The sequence below is a fragment of the Sciurus carolinensis genome, unplaced genomic scaffold (genome assembly GCF_902686445.1).
Source record: "Sciurus carolinensis unplaced genomic scaffold, mSciCar1.2, whole genome shotgun sequence".
Classification (NCBI taxonomy): Eukaryota; Metazoa; Chordata; class Mammalia; order Rodentia; family Sciuridae; genus Sciurus; species Sciurus carolinensis.
In genome coordinates this window covers 8767-26681 of record NW_025920478.1, presented here as the reverse complement: position 1 = coordinate 26681, position 17915 = coordinate 8767, and the positions used below count along the sequence as shown (strand labels likewise).

Sequence of the window (17915 nt, the reverse complement as noted above, 5' to 3'; positions counted from 1 at the left end):
TCAGGTTCTGAAGGAGGGATACGGCTCTTTCCCAGCTACTGTCACTTTTTTATTCCAAAGTATTCTCATGGTGTTTTTCATTTCTGCATTCCACCCGGTGTAGATTAAGGGGTTCAACATGGGAGTTATGAAAGTTAAAACCACAGTCATGAATTTATGGATGGGAAATGTGGAATTGAGTCTTGCATACAAAAAGATACAGGGGACAAAGAACAAAATGACCACAGTGATGTGGGACACTCAAGTGTAGAAAGCTTTGTGTTTCCCCTCCAAACCATGGGTCTTTAGGGAGTATAATATGATCCCATAATAAACTAGGAGAATTAAGAAGGTTGCAGTGCAAACTGCCCCTCTGTTAGTTGTCTTGGAAAGACCAGTGAGGTAGGTATTGGTGCAAACCAGGTTCAGTAAGGGATACATATCATATATGAAATTGTCAATGATATTGGGGCCACAGAAAAGCAGCTGATAAATAAAGAGAAACTGAACTAAGGAGTGGAGAAAACCCCCAATCCAAGTAAGGACAGCATGGGAATACACACCCACTGATTCATTATGGTCAAGTAATGAAGAGGTTTGCAGATGGCCACATCTCAATCATAGACCATCACCACCAGGAGAATAACTTCAACCCTAGCAAATAAGTGATCTTTGAAAACTTGAGTCATACAGGCCTGGAAGGAAATGAACTTTTTCTCATAAAGCAAATCTATTATCATTTTGGGAGCAATGGCAGTAGAATAGACAGTGTCTATAAAAACAAAAAGTCACAAAAAAGTACATGGGGAGCCCAGGGACTGGCTGGCTATGATAGTCACCATGATGAGCAGGTTGCCCATTATGGTCACAATGTAGATGAGCAAGAATGTGACAAACAGAACTTTTTGCCCTTCAGGATTCTGGATGAAGCCCAGAACGATAAATTCAATCACATTGTTCCTGTTTTCTATGTGTTCTTCAGAATGTGGTAAACTTTGATGATAGAACCTGCAAAGAAGAAGGTCAAAAATGAATTTGAGATAATCTCAAGTTCTACTTGAAAACTGGAAATGACCAGAGCATGTAGTACACAGGTAGGAATATGCCACAATGAAACCGAAAATTCAGAGCAATCACTGTGAGCTAATAAAAAGGAAACACACAGCAAGGAAAATATGATGGCTTTCTCAGCAGTATTTCCTCCCCATGGACTCACATAGAGCAAAGCAATAGAAAAGGAGCATTTGGAATTTTTCCCACAATTATTGTACTTATTTTCATAAATCTCTTCATTCAGCATCAATGATGAGGCTTCAAGATTCTAGATGGCAAACATGTGAAAGGATTTATCTGCAACACTATCTCCTTAACAATCATAAAGTCACATTCTCTAGAACGTCTCTCAGGAAGACTGCATTTGTAGCATTATATAGGTCTTATATTTTCCTGATGACATTTCCATCCTCCAAGATCTACCATGAAAACAAGTTCATGGGTAATGACTTCATTCCTGCATTTATATAAAATAATATCCAATAAATAGCATAAATTACAAGTCACTGTTTAGGTATTTGCCAGCCTATTACTTTCCTACAAGTTCCAGGAATCTAGGAATAATTCATGGTAATTAAATAACCAGGGACACTGTGAGTGCTTAGTGAATATTTATTATACTTTATTTAATTAATCTGAATTTCACAACTCACCAGAAGATCAAATGAGCAAAAATAAATATATTAACTTATTTCTAGCCATGAAAATTCAATGAAAGAACAGATTTTTTTAAAACACACACACACACACACACATACACACACACACATTCACAAACTGAACTGACATGTATAGCAACGTAGGTTATTAAAGAGAAAAAAAACTCAGAATTTCAGTATTATGTCAAAGTGGATGGGCACTGCATAGATATTGTACACACTTTTCAAATTTGTTTACAATTGATAATGGCTAACCAGGAATAAATTCAGAATGTAAAAAAATTTGATACAGAATCACGGGAGAGAAGAAAGAACTCTATATTGAGAGTCTGGAAATATTTGTTGATTTTAGCTAAGTCATTCTGTGAAACTTGTGTCCCATCTCTATTCCTTATTGGAAACACTGTGTTTGTTTTTACATGCATGAGTTTCTGAATACTTATCATTGACAACATTCTCTGAAATGACATCATCACATTTTTCTGGTAGACCATTTTTGTATTAATCGAGTTGACTTAGCCTACTCTAAAGATTACATGTTCATAAGTCATCATTTCAGGCAGCATTTTGTTTATATAAGTAGTTCTTGGCTATTGAGTTTATGCTGAGTTGAAGACATTCATTCTTACTTGAAAATAAATCCTGTAGCAGACCATGCAGCCACGATCCTGGGCTAGTCTTATGTGTGATATATGCAATTTCTTTTTGGCAGAATTATTTTAATATGCCCCAATTCAGTGCTACATTTCTGAATGGTCATTTATGAAAGCAGGGGAATATTCTATCTTTTGTGTTTCCATGAGAGCAAAGCCACACTCAAGTGGGGGCAAAAATAAAATAAGAGATAACTGAGAGAAAGCAGGTCGACCAGCAAAGAGCAGAAACTGAAGAACACAAATATGATTTACAATTGTTAAACGGTTTGTTGGAGGCATGGAAAATTGAATGACTTGAGAGTAGAGATGCCTAAGATATTCAGATATATCAATCAGGAGGTGCCCTAAAGGGAGGGTTAGTATCAGCATTTGTTTCTGGAAATCTTTATCTTACAGGTTAAAGAAAAATGGGAAAATCAGATTTTGAACTTACATATTTATCAGCAGAAAAGACCAACTGCCTAAAGAAAAATATCCATCTTTATGTCTTCTGATATGGCATATATATGAAATTAATTGCCTTCATTCACAGTTATGATTCTATATCCATGTTTATAATGGAAAGTAAAGACATTCACAGTAGCTTTCTGAGCATTTAGAGATAACTTCTGGTAGGAGGGTCTCTCCTGTTGACATGTCAAATCCTTACAGCACTTCTTTATATACCACATTGTATCTGCTCCATAAATATTTCAGTATTTAAAATATTCCTCAGCATATTATTACTCTAGACTGTTGAAAATAATTGATTGTCTGAATGTCACAAAATTCTATACTTTATCACTATGGTGACAAAACATGCTATAAGCAACAGCTTTTTCCAAAGATGAATAATAATAGAAATGATAGAGGTAAAATTTTAGGTTCTAATAAAAATCAAATCAACTCATTAGATAATTTTAAAACAAGTGAATTTTACATTAATACAACATTTTTTCCTAGTTAATTTTTACATAGAAAATTAAATTTTTTGTTGTAAAACCTTCATACATTTGAATGTATTTTTAGAACCAATTAAGAGAAGGAATATGGTTTGCCTGTATCATATGGAGGGTCCGCCCATTTTTTATTTGTTTGTTTGGATGTTTTTGTGTGTAGGTGTGTATAATAATTTTGCAAAGGTTGACTGGGATGCCTGCATTAGTGAATCTTTTGAGATGTCAGTTTCTAAATTCTTGTTTGGAATTTAAGCCTCAGAATTTATGTTTTCCCATTGTGGGACTTTAGATAAATTACTCAACATTGTTTGCAGCATAAAAATTGTAAGAGCATCTAACACGTAGAAAAAATGTAAGAATCCAATATGATAAAGCAAGTAAGATCACAAAAAAACTATCTGGTAAATAATAAACACAATAAGTGCAAAATATTATTTACTCTCATTTGTTTCCCCAGTGTTACTGTCCTTAAAGCCACATCTTTGTAGATTTGTATGAATTTCCCCCAAAGATTGCTCTCTTAAGTACCCAATGGAGCATTACTGGAGGATAGATGGGTTTATTAAATCACTATTGTTTACAGGTATGTAGACTTACCAATCACATTACTGTAGGAAAATCCATTGTTTTTTCTTTCTCCACAACTCAAATCATCTTTGAAATTCAACTGAGGAATAATTTTTAATTCAGAGGGTAAAGGAGTGCATAATATCATGTGCCCAGTTGCATTCACTATATTTTTAGGACTCTAGATTTGAGAAAATATTCATACGATTGACCCATAGAAAGAAAGGCATTTTCTTTAAGATTATCTAGATCTTGTACCTAACAAAATTCATAACTTCTATTCCCACTAAAGCATCCTTTCAATAGGTAAAAGTAGGTTTATGAATAGAATTCTTTAAATATGAGATTCCACATTTTATAAGAGGTTATTAATTTATACTACAAAATGTAAGTTTTAATGTTCAATTGATATGCAAATATGGAGTTTAACATATTTCAATGCCAGTTGGGGCATATACATAAAAAGCATACTGAAAAAAGACCAGAAAAAGCATTCATACACTGAGGTTCATACCAGCATTATTTATAATACCCAAAGGTAAAGACAACCCAAGTGTCCATCAACTAATACATGGATAAACAAATTGTGGTATATACTTACAATAGAATAACATTCATGCCATATGCAGGGTAACAATTTGTAAAAACAAATTGTTAGATTCTCTAAATGATAAAAAATGCACATGATATGTTTTGTACTATAAAAACATTAGAGATAATAAATATTTCATGCTATATTATTTTATTGTACCACCAGCTTTCTCTATTTAGTATTTATTTAAAATACCTCTAATAAAAATATGGAGAATTTTATTGCCATCATATGTATTTTAGTAACATTCTTTGAAATGAAGAAAATGGATCTACTCCCTTCTTGGTTTTGACATAAAACTTTTGAGGTAAATTTAAAAAAAAATACTTCTTAAGAAAGATATATAATTCATTTGAAGTAAACTTGTGCTTCCCTACTAATCATAGTAGTGATTAACTTTTGTAAACATATAACCTGGGTTTTCTATTTCCTCCTTGGTCACTTACTCCAAATCCAAGCTTCTGCAGTTTTACCTTTGGTCCCAAAAGATGATGGCTGAGTCTGATGAAGTTAATCAGGATTGCCACCATGTCAATCCAGATGTGACTGCTATAAATGTTTTGTCACACGAAAAGAAAAGTACTGTAGCCTGTTTGTACTCTCAAAAGCAGATTAAACTTTACAGATTAAATCATGTATTTATCCAAAGTTGTCTTCAAGAATAATCAGTCAATATGCTTAAAGTATCATCAAATTTGAAAGTTGCTATTGAGAAAATATATCCAGAAGCAAAAAAATTAAAACTTCACTGCTATTTGCTGACCGAACAAACCTATTTTTAGTCAACAGTGCACAGTATTGGAGAATATAAAACATAAAATTTTGGAGGTATTTTGAAAGCATCAACAGGAGAGTGTGAATATAGATCATGTCTGGAATTGAAGTGATCTCTTGACAGTTACATTAATACCCAAAGAGAATTTTTTCTCCCAGGTAAGGTGAGATCTGACTAGGCATTTAATAAACAATGAATAGCAAAGTTCTTCACTGAGATGATCAAATTGTCCACAAGGTCACTCGTCCCAAATTAAATTCACTCAGGGAGTGTGCCACTAGAGAATGGATACCTTCCACATGATTCTTCCAGGTCATTCTTTATTTTCAGATGCTTCTTCTGGATGATAACTTTGGGAAAATCAATAGAAAAATAGGAATCTAAGAGCAAAGAGTAAGTCTCTTTGACATGTCGTTCTCAAAAAGGCACTGCTTCTGGGGAAGATGAGAACAAGCTCAAGTGAAAAGTGCTCTTGGGAGATTTGATGGTAAAGGAAAGGAAGGAAAAGAGAAAATAAGGTTCCAAGGAAACAAAGAAGAACAATAAGGTATATGATATTCTCATTCTTGTTTCCCATTTATATTTTTACTATACAAAAAAATGAAAAAATATAAGAGCAGGCACTTGTGTACTTAATATGGTCTGAGACACCCAGAACTCTCAACTCTCACTATCTCCACATGGAAGTCAAACTGAGGAAACTCAAACTGAAGCCAAAACATAAATGATTGTAACTCCACCCAAAGCAACAGTAATAAGAAATGAGAAAATGAAAATAAAACAATTCAACTCATGACCCCTTCCATAGAAAAAAGAAGCAAAAACAAAAACTTGTAAATGGAGTTCTCCAAAGCAATTGTTTCTTGTAGAGATTCAGATGCATGTGGTTTATTGGTGTGTGCCCTAAAGAGCAACACCTATAACAAAACTGGATTATACAGAGAGAGAGATTCATATGAATGTAGTCACTTTGAAGACCACCGTTCTGCAGTAGAAATGGTCTCAGAGATTCAGTTCAAGGTAACTAGGCTGAACCTCGAGATCCTTAATTCAATAAGTAACTAGATACAAGCAAAGATGAGCCAGGATATAGAATGCCTGTCAAATATGTGTAACTTTAACCTCATAAGAAAGAATCAAATTTGAAACACATTCCACAAAGAGGCTTCTCAAATTGTTAATGCAATACTGAGTAACACTACTGAAGAGAAATTCGAAGTCAAAATAAACTGTACAGACATGGTGACTAACTTCAAAGCATCATTCTAGATTTAACCCTGAATATTGTCTTCACTTCTCTCTTTTAGGACCAAACTGGGATGACTGTAATGTAGTAATTCTGCCTGAGGTTAGCAGTATGTAAGTATATCCACATAAACCACATTTTCACCTTTAAAATAATATATGTCAAACTAGGGTTGACAAAAAATACTGCAAAGAAATTACTGGAAACAAAAATAAGTATTTAAGATTGTATCATTTTTTAATCAAGCAAATCCAAAAGAGTAAACTGAAAAATTTGTCATTTTAAGGAAGGAAGGTGAGTAAAGTGATTGAATTCAAGATTAGACTTTCTTAAATACAAGTAACAGTGATGTAAAAATTAAAATGTAGAAAGGATATCTTTAGTTAAGGCAACCCAAATTACAAAATATAAACTCAAACAAAAAAGTGAAATATTTATATAATGTAAACAAACCAAAAGAATTGCTGAAGAATCTCAAAGTCTTAAATAATAGTTCATGTTGCCAAATAGAATGAGTGCTTGTGATCAACTAGTCAATTCTTTTCCAACATAATGATACATTAAATACATTGCTGGTCAAAAATTCTTGTAGATTTATGCAACCTTATGAAATTCTAATAATAATGTTGGAATTTTTTTATTTTTACAGACTGCATTTTAATTCATTGTACACAAATGGGGTACAGCTTTTCATTTCTATGGTTGTTCACAATGTAGATTCACATCATTTGTGTAATCATACATATACATAGGGTAATGATGTCTTTCTCATTCCAATATCTTTCCTTCTCCTGCCCTTTCCCCTCCTCATTTCCCTCTACATTATTAATTTTTTTTGTGTGTGATGCTGGGGATTGAACCCAGGGCCTTATGCTTGCAAGGCAAGCACTCTACCAACTGAGCTATATCCCCAGCTCTACATTATTTTAATATGAGTGTTGAGTGGTGGGACTTTTATCAAAATCTATTTACATGAACTAAAAGAAAAGGATATTGACATAGAAATAATCAATTTGAAGAAGATAGTATAAAAATACATAAATGTTAAACATAAGATATAGTGAACATGGGAGGATTTTGTTTTATAAATGTGTTACAAATGGTTTTAAAACAAAAGAAAATTAATAATGACAGTAGTAATGGTAAGAAAAGAAACAACCTGATTTTAAGATAGACAAAGAATCTGAATAATCATTTCTCAGGACCAGCAGGTTGTTGTTCAGGATTTGAGTAAAGGGAAAGCTTGTACTTCACACTGTAAGATTATATATTAGTACTTCCATATTTAGTAAACAAAGTGTGGAGTTTTCTCAAAAATTAAAAATGAAACCACCATAGATCCAGCAATCCCACTCCTGGGTCTACACCTACAGGGCATGAACTGCAGCATTATTCACTATAGAAAAGCTATGAAATCAAGCTAAGTGCCCATCAGTGGATGGATGGATGGATAAAGAGAAGGTGGTATATGCACAAGGGACTATTATTCAGTCATAAAAAAGGAAATTCTTTCATGTATAGTCACATGAATGAGACTGCAGGACATTATGTTAGTGAAATAAGTCAGGTTACAAATACAAACATTTTGAATTCACATTTATGTGTGGAATCTAAAAGGCTAAATTCAGAAGTAGCACAAAGGTGGTTACCAGAGATTGGACTAAGGGATTCTGGTCAAGGGATAGATATTTTCAATCAAACTAGAGGGACAAGTTCAAGAGCCCTATTATACAACACGGTGACCACAGTTAATAAAAAGTGTTATTGAAAATGGGTGAAAGAGTAGATCCTAAGTCTTCTCACTACAAAAATGCTAATTATCTGAGGTAATGCATTAGCTTGGTTTATGACTGAGCCACTCTATAAAGTGTACATAGTTAAAAACGATGCACTTTATATCATAAATATGTACAATTTTTATTTGTCAACTTGAAAATGAATAAAAGATATCAAAATAAAAACAAAAATAAGATTAAAAAGTTCCCATCCATCAAATGAAAGGATACAACTGTAGAAATATAAAACGGAAATGGAGAATTCACATTACAGACAATCAATACAGAAGTTGTACACAGGATTCCTAAAGGGTTTCAACAATTGAAAAATAATGGGAAAAAAGTGGAAATTTAGCAAAAAACATACATACACGTTTCATAGAAGATTAGAAAAAAATGGATGTTCTCCTTATGCGTGTATGTTAAGCTTCAGTAACATTAGGGATTACAAAGTAAAACCACAATGAGGGCACAGTCTTGAATCCAAACAATTCACATCAGCAGGCACTATTAGTGGGGATGCAGAGCAATGCAACTGTTATACACTGTTAGTGGGGGTGCAACACTATTCTCTGTGACACACAATGCATAAACATCCTTTGGTACATGGAAGAATTTCTTTCAATTAGAAAACACTTACACAGCATACACGATGATCCATATTGTAATGAAAGCAATTCCATCTTCTTTGTGATGTTCCAAGATGGCTGCAGACTGTGGAAAACTGGGTTTTTGCACAAAATTGTAAACAAAATTTCATTTATGTCATAACAAATTTATTTTTTACTTTTATTTATTCTTTTTCATTATATTATTTTGAGAGTGTTATTTTTAAAAAAAAATTCAACATGTATATAGAGTAATAATATCTGTCTCAATCTACCATCCTTCCCATCCCCACCAAATTTAAAACTATACATATTTAAGTTGAAAACAAATTTTAAGGGACAGGATGCTATGCAAAGTGTTATTTCTTTAATAATATCTTCAACATTATGAAGACAAAATAAGAAGCTTTACCTGTTCTTCAATGAGGGGTAAAATTGCACATGATCACTAGTGTAGACAGTAACAATAAAGTTTACTGGACTAGATGTTTTTCTAAAACAAGTATCTCCAAAAGAACTCAAATCTTTTTTCATCACTGACATCCCCACTGACAAAGTCTTCACTACTAATGTCTTGAACAAAAATAATTTGCCATCCAAATATCTTAAACTAAAAATTCATAGACATTGACCCCAACAGAAAATTAATCTTAAAACAAAATATACATACAACTAAAAAAATGTGTCATGCTAACAGAATAATGAATATTAAAATTTAAGAACTAATCTTCTGGCTCCAGATGTTTATCTAGAATTTCTTTCTGATTAATTTGGGTGACACCAAATTTTTGAATTTTAATAGACACTTTATTTAAAGTCTCATTTCAAGATAAATTGAAGAATGAATTTTTAGTTTAGCTTCATTTTGTTTTTGCTTAGAATAAATACCCATACCTTTGATTCATCAGTTCTAATTCTTTTCCAATTTGATCCTACATTCAAAAGATAATTTATTCTACTCTTTGATGATTATGAGTAAAGAGAAGCATCCCTGGAGACTACATTGAGTTGACCACACCAATATTTGTTAGAACTTACCACCCATTTCTCGTTTTAGAATTAGTACCCAAAGGATTCAACGTGGGAGATCCATTGTTATTTTACCTGTAGTTAACTTTTTACACCCAGAGTTTTTTTCATAGCGTTTTTCATCTCTGCATTTCTCAATGTGCATATTAAAGGATTCATCATTGGAGTGATAACTGTGAAAACCACACTTATGGGTTTATCAATAGGAAAGGTAGAAACAGGTCTGACATAAATGAAAATACAGGGAACAAAAAAGAGGACAACTACCATGATGTGGGAGCTGCAGGTAGACAGGGCTTTGCGTCTGCCTTCCAGGCTATAGGATTTCAGGGAGTTTAGGATGAAACCATAGGAAAACAGAAGAAGGATAAAAATGACCATACAGATTGCTCCACTATTGGCAACCACAGTGAGGCCTATAAAGTAGGTGTCAGTACATGCAAGTTCCAGTAATGGGTACATGTCACAGATAAGGTGGTCGATGACATTGGGACCACAGAAGGGGAGATTGTACACAAAGGCAAGTTGAACCACAGAGTGTACAAAACCTCCCACCCAGGCCACCACCAACAGGAGGATGCAAACTCGCCTATTCATGATTGCTCAAGTAGTGCAGTGGCTTAGAGATGGCCACATAGCGATCATAGGCCATCACCATCAGAAGGAAGACCTCAGCACTCCCAAATAGGTGATCTGTGAAGAGCTGGCCCATGCATGCTGGGAAGGAAATTGTCTTTTTATCATAGAGTAAGTCTATAATCATCTTGGGTGAGATGGCACTGGAATAAAGAGCATCCATGAGTGACAGATAGGCAAGGAAGATGTACATGGGGGAGCCCATGGAGGGGCTGGCAATGGCAGTCACCACAATGAGCAGATTGCCCACCATCGTCACAATGTAGATGAGTAAAAACATGACAAATAATGCCTTTTGCCCATCAGGATCCTGGGTGAGGCCCAGGAGGACGAATTCTGTGACATTGTTATTCTGTCCCATTCACTCTCCCATGAGGCTTGTGTCATAGGTGAGAGCACAGAGAACAGCACCTGCCATGGAACTGAACAGGACATGAATCCCTCTGTCATGGAGCACACCTTCATCTTTCTGTCTTCTGCAGTGGTGAACACACTGTGAAAACTGAGTGAGCACCTGTTCAGGTCCTCTTCCAAGGAGCCCAGTAGACCTTCCCTTGACAATTGTGTTTCCCTTTGGATGATTTTGATGGACTTACAAGTAAGAGATTCTATCTTAAGATCTCAGTGGGTCTCTGTGGAGAAGGGTAGACAAAGGCCCAACTGTCATTCATATGTTTAATATCTTCTTTCAATCATCTTTCTTCTTGGCACAGAAGTCAGCAATCATGAATAGGAAAAGAGTTTCTGCTTTCAAGATTCCTATTCGATAATGGTGGCATAAACCCTAAACATACAAAGTATTGTAGAGTCAGTCCTTTGAGTTAGTTGTATTTATGGGAAAACTTTACAAGATAATCTGTGTAGTACCAAAAATATCACCTCTTCTGAACAATCTAGCTCAATACTATGTAAGTGCACTACTAGACATCCACTGTGCATGTCTTAATGACATTCAGTCTTCATACACCTCTCATTAAATTTGAAAACTGGACCTGAACTGTATCAAATAACTGCAAAAATGATAGGGCACATTTCCCCCTGTACCAATTACTTCATGGGGTCCTGAATGTCAACATTTTCAGAATCTATGATTCTATGGATTGTATTCTTGCCTCTGCCACATGCCACATTCTTTACACATTTACATACACTATCCTAATTTTCAACATTTTTAATTTTAATGAAGTAATCCTTCAAGTGTCACCATCAACACCTACTGTGTCAGCTATTAGTACATTATTTTCAGAACTCTTGGGGTGAGCTGGGTGGTAAGGAAGGAAAAAAAGGGAAACTGAAAAGTGAAAGAACAGAGGAACAAGACTTTCTAGATAATGTTTCTTAGTACAGAGAGTGCTTACAAACAGAACTGCATTGTACAGATTCCAAAAGGCAGCACACTAGAGGAAATGTCCATACTTAGCATGAGAAGGTATGAGTTTTTGTCATTTTCTAAATGCAATTACAAATATGTCTCCATTTTCACTTTCGAAAATAAAGAGAAAATGAACTATATGAAATCAGAATTCTTTTCTGTCCAACTACAACTCTATAAATGTTTTGACTTCACCTTTTCCTATTCTTTTTACGTTTTTCAATTTTAAGATTTGCAGAATTAAATAAAATTTCCATGATTATTACTGTTTAAAAGTGCTAGCTAGTGGTAAACAGGAGGTGGTAACTATGGTGACTAAATAATGACTCTAAATTTCTCATTCAGTACATAGGACCCAAGACATTCATGAATGGAAAGTAGAGAACCTGAATTAACACTGTAGATTCTGGACCAATCCCAGGTTCATCTACTTGCTCTCCATTGGAGCATGGGCAACTGAATAAACCTCCCTGTGCCTCTGTTTTATCATTTTTTAACATAGGGAGACCCACAAATCTACTTCTTAGGGGCGTTTTTATTGCATGCAAGTACTTTGAGTGAGTGCTGTTGAGCACCTGGTAAAATTGAAACAATGAGAGCTATTATTATTATTTTTTAATTTTTAAAATTTGTTTTAATTAGTTAGACATGATGGTAGAATGATTTATGCATTTTGATTAATCATATATAAATGGAGTATAAGTTTTCATTTTCAGATTGTACGTGTTGTACAATCACATTGGTCATGCAATCATACATGTACATGAGGTAATACTGTCTCCTTCACTCCACAATCCTTCCTACCCCTTTACCCGTTTCTTCACTCCCCTCTACCTAAAGTAATTCTATTCTTCCCTAGCACACCCCACTACTGTGAATTAGCATCCACATATCAGAGAAAACATTTGTCCTTTGTTTTTTGGGGATTGGCTTATTTCACTTAGCATGTTATTCTTCAACTCCATCCATTTACTAGCAAATGCCATAATTCCATTCTTCTTTAAAGCCAAATAATATTCCCTTGTATATATATATATATGTACTACATTTTCTTTATCCATTAATCTATTGAAGGACTCATAGTTTTGTTCCATAGTTTAGCTATTGTGGATTGAGCTGTTATAAACATTGATGTGGCTTTGTCACTGTAGTATGGCTACTATTAATGTTCCTCATAATTTCACCATGAACAGTGAATCAAAACAAATTAGAATCTGTATTAATCCAATAAGAACCATTGACAGACTCCAGGTTTAAAGAACAGTATTCCTGTAACTTATGAACACATTCAGGGTGTAAGATAAACCTGCATGTCTAAGGAATTATCTATTTCATTATATAAAGTACTAGGAATATTTACCTATACAGGAACATATCAGGAAAGAAAGTGAGAGGATACTATTCTCTGGATTTGGTAGTGGGGAGAACATGTACAGATGAGCTTTCTTTAGAGTCCAGCTATGATGAACCTTCTACGTGTCTTGTTCAAGTTACTCTTACTTTCTGATTCAGGAGTACTATGGATGTTAAAGCTATACACTGATAAAGGCATAGCTCTTAAAAACACAAGGGTATAAAGTAGTCTATGCCCAATTCTCTTTTTTTCACATCTTACGTCCTGCAATGTTCAGTGTATTTACTGTCATTGATTGTCATTGTAGGATTTCACTAGGATGAATATTCTATAGAGTGCCAAACTATACTATATACACTATTAAATGTATAAAACTATACTACATAAGTTGCATGAATGTATAGTTTACATTGTCAAAGATTTGATACTATAAACAGTGAAAAAATAATATTACTGTAGTTTCCAACAAAACCATGGAATTAACACTATACCATAAAAATAATTTGACACATTTTTAAGGAAAATAGTTCTTTAAAATGATACTCATAATTTAAAATCACCATATGTAGTTCTTTACTATAATAATTTTAAAAATGCCGGTGACAGTAGATGAGGTACTTCCCTGAGCATGGGTTTCTTTATGTACCTATCTCTGACATATATGCTGGGATAATTTCAAGACTGACACAGAAAAGTTCCTATGTGCTTCCAGGAAATAACAGACATTTGTCACCTTATATTCTCACATTCTTGGTATGTCATACAATTTTAAATTCACTCATCCAAATGTTCTAAAAATGATTATACTTTTTTATTTACATATCATGTAAAATATAATATCCCATAAACTCAAGTAATAAAATCAGTGGATTCTTCTTTGTACTTGTAACATATATTACTTGTCATTTGGCAAACTTTAATAAATATTAATCAGGATGTTCCATTAAACCAAATATACTTGGTATATTTGAATTAATTTGTGTTTTGTCAACTCAATTTTCCCAGTTCTAATAGCTCCTTTGAGAATACATGAACTCTAAGACATTTGCTATATTTAATTAGATCACAGGCCTTTTCAATAAGTATTCATTTTTAGTAGTTCCATGAATTCACATTTGGGTCTTGTCCTTGATCCACAAATCAATACTTCATTCACTGAGAGTACCTGCAGTGCCTCGTGTACCTATGAGTCTTCATAGAACACATGGTAATATGTGGCTAACCAGTGAATTCATGAATAGTTCTAAGTGGCTACAGAAAATATATTTCCAGAGATCTCCATTATCTCAGTCTCTCAGAGAATCATAAATGTATCCATGTGTATACCTTAAATATAAAAACATTTTAAAATATCGGTATTTATAGCACAAATGTAGTCTGTTATTCTCCCCTGCTGGGAAAACAGCTTCATAGAAAATACAATGTTATGTTTGCAAAACTATCTAAAATCAAGACAATTGCATTTGCAGAAAAGAACATGGAACTGGAGAGCATTATGTTGAGCAATATAAACCACACTCAGGAGTCAAGGATCGTATGTTCTCTCTCATCTGTAGAAGAGAGAAAAAGCTATTTTTAAGAAAAGGGACCTCTTGAAAATAAAAAGGAGACCAATACAATTGAGGAAGATGGAAGAGAGAAGAGAGGAGGAAAAGGACAGTTCTGAGAAATGAAGTCTATCAAATTATGTTATGTGCATTCACAAATATGTCACGATGTATCTCACTCTTATGTATACTCATAATGCACCAAAATTTGATCTAACTAGTGAAAATGAACTTGGTCAAACCCATTATTTGATGGCACAATAAACAAATGATCAAGCAACATTAAGATTAGTTACATGATATTTTTGTCTATTCTAGACAATTATTGTGAAGAAACCAAGAAGGACATGAGTTTGAGTGTTTATGATAATTCACTGCTTACTTATTAAGCACTTTACCTACCAGAGCAAAGAGTGAGATGTAACCTCACTACAAAGCTGACGATGGAGTTTTCTCATGGGTAGACACAGAAATCTTCAGTGTGCTGCTCATTCAAAAGAATCTTCCTAAGTACCCTTCCTTACTAATTAAAACAGTGCCCATATCTGCATAATCTCATCCCAGAAAAATGAGACCTTCTGGAAACTTCTCTAAATAGCCAGATTATTATAAGAAAATGGGACATAAAGGACTAGATACTAAGAGAAGACATGTTCCAGATTGAGGAGAATTTGAGTTTTCAGAAATCTCTTGGGTCATTCTAACAAGAAAATAATCCTTCCATTTAAATGTGCAAATTCCATCTATGATTTTTTATATCATCTCTATTTCTAATAGATTAGCTTGTTAGCACATTTGGAATGAATTCAAATTAAGTAATCTTTCCTGAACAGTTTCCTTCCCTTGAGCATTCCCTAGTGGAGGAGAATTTGGGTCTTGCCAAGAAAGTAGCTGACTGCCTAGAGTTATGGAAAAAAAAAAAGCATCTAATTTGAAGAGAAAAAATTCAGATCCCAGGGTAATGCTGTCTCATAGAATGAATCTGAAGAATTGTTTCCCTTTTATGTTTTTGGGAATGGAGAACAATAGACACTAGTTCCTCCTTAAAAGATTGGTAGAGCCAGGTGCAATGGGGCATACCTGTCACTTCAGTCAATCAGGAGGCTCAGGGAAGAGAATCAGAAATTCAAGGCCAGCCTCTGCAACTCAGTGAGGCCCTATGTAACTTAGTGAGACCCTGTCTCAAAATTTAAAAAACAAGGGGCTGGAGAGATAGCTCAGTTGGTAGAGTGCTTGCCTTGTAAGCTCAAGGCCCTGGGTTTGATCCCCAGCACCCCCCAGAAAAAATTGAAAAACAAAACAAAAAAGAAAAGAGCTGGGGATAGAGCTCAGTGATTAAGTGTCCATGGGATCAATCCTTGGTACCAATAAATGTATAAATAAATAAAAATTTGATAAGATTCTACAATGAAGACATCAAGTTCTGGGATTTAATTTTCTTCCTTGGTTGACTTTTATTACTGATTGAGTTTTGTTATGCAATATTGGTATATTTAGATCTTATGTTTTGTCACATTTCAATCTTGGTGTCATATGTGCAGAGGGATTCATTCATGTTTTCTATTTGTTTGCAATTTGTTGGTGTGTATTTGTTTTTAAGAATTACTAATTATCTTTCATATTTCCATGATGTCAGTGGTAATACCTTCATTTTCATCTCTGAGATTGTTTGTTTGGGTCTTCTTTGTTTTAATTTGGTTAGCTAAAATTTTGTTTAATTTTTTTTTAACTTTTAAAAATAACTTTTTATTTGTTGGAATTTTTTAAAATACTTGTTGCATTTTTCATGTTCTGATTTATTATTTGAACTCACTCAATTTTTTTTGTGTAAACTTTCCTGTTTTTTTTTTTTTTTTTTGCCTTCAGAGCTGTGATCCAACCCAGGGATTTGCACAGGCCAGTCTAATACTCTTAACACTAAGCTGCATCCCCAGTTCTAAACTTCCATACTGCTTTTTCTCCATTCCATATGTTTGCAAATATTCTTGGTCATTTTGGGGGTTTTCAAGAAGTTTTCCCTTCCCTTTTTATTTCTTCATTAATCCATTTGTTGTTTTAGAGCAAGGTTGAATAATTTCCAAGTGTTTACACAACTTCCACAATTTCCTTTGTTGTTGACTTCTTATTTTGTTATAGTCAGAGAAGACATATGATATAATTTTGATATTTTAAAAATCTGTTGAGTTTCATTTTGTGGCCTAAAATATGATCTTTCCTGGAAAATGTTCTGTGTGCTGATGAAAATAACACAGTTCACAGCTGTTGTATGAAATGTTCTGCAAATATCTTTTAGGTCCATTTGGTCTATAGTGTAGATTAAGTCTGAAGTTTCTTGGTTGATATTCTGTCTATAAGATATTTCCATTAATGAAAGTGGGCAATATAAGTCCTCATCTATTATTATTATTATTATTATACTAGAATTTGCCTCTCCCTTCAGATTCAGTATTTCTTTTGAATATTTAGGTGGTCAGTTATTGGGTGCATATGTCTCTACAGCTGTAAATAGAAGCAGAGATTATACAACAGATCAACTTGTTTGTCTACCATCTCTCGATGTTTCCCGTTAATTGTTTTCTATTGTCAAATGTGTTCAAAAGAGTTGTCTCTGGGATTGGCTTGTTTTACTTAACCTGATTTTCTCCAATTCCATCCATTTATTTGCAAATGCCATAATATTATTATTCTTTATGGATGAACAATATTCCATTGCGTATATATACAATTTTCTTTTTATTCATTCAAAAAACCAAAGGCCAAATATTTTCCCTGGAGAATGATATATAATGGGGGTGAGGGTGTGGGGAGTGAGAGAAGAATGGAGGAACTTTAGATTATGTAGAAGGAAATGAGAGGGAGGGGGTATGAAAAATGGTGGAACGAGACAGACATCATTACCTTATGTACATATATGATTACACGAATGGTATGAATCTACATCGTGTATAACCATAGAAATGAAATGATGTACCCCATTTGTGTACTATGAATCAAAATGCAGTCTGTAAGAAGTAAAAAAAGAGTTGTTTCTGTGTCTTTGGCTTATTAGCTTGTCATAGATGTAAGTATAAATCTCTGTGTTTTCCCATCATGGTCAAAATGAACATTCCAAGAACAAGTATAATTGAA

At 33.9% G+C, this 17915-nt stretch overlaps 2 pseudogenes; both read right to left on the bottom strand.

The window, feature by feature from the left end:
- LOC124975770 (olfactory receptor 4A15-like) lies at window positions 1-9893 on the bottom strand (annotated as a pseudogene).
- A 65-nt stretch (window positions 9894-9958) lies between these two features.
- LOC124975769 (olfactory receptor 4A5-like) lies at window positions 9959-10874 on the bottom strand (annotated as a pseudogene).
- Between the last annotated feature and the right edge of the window lie 7041 nt (window positions 10875-17915).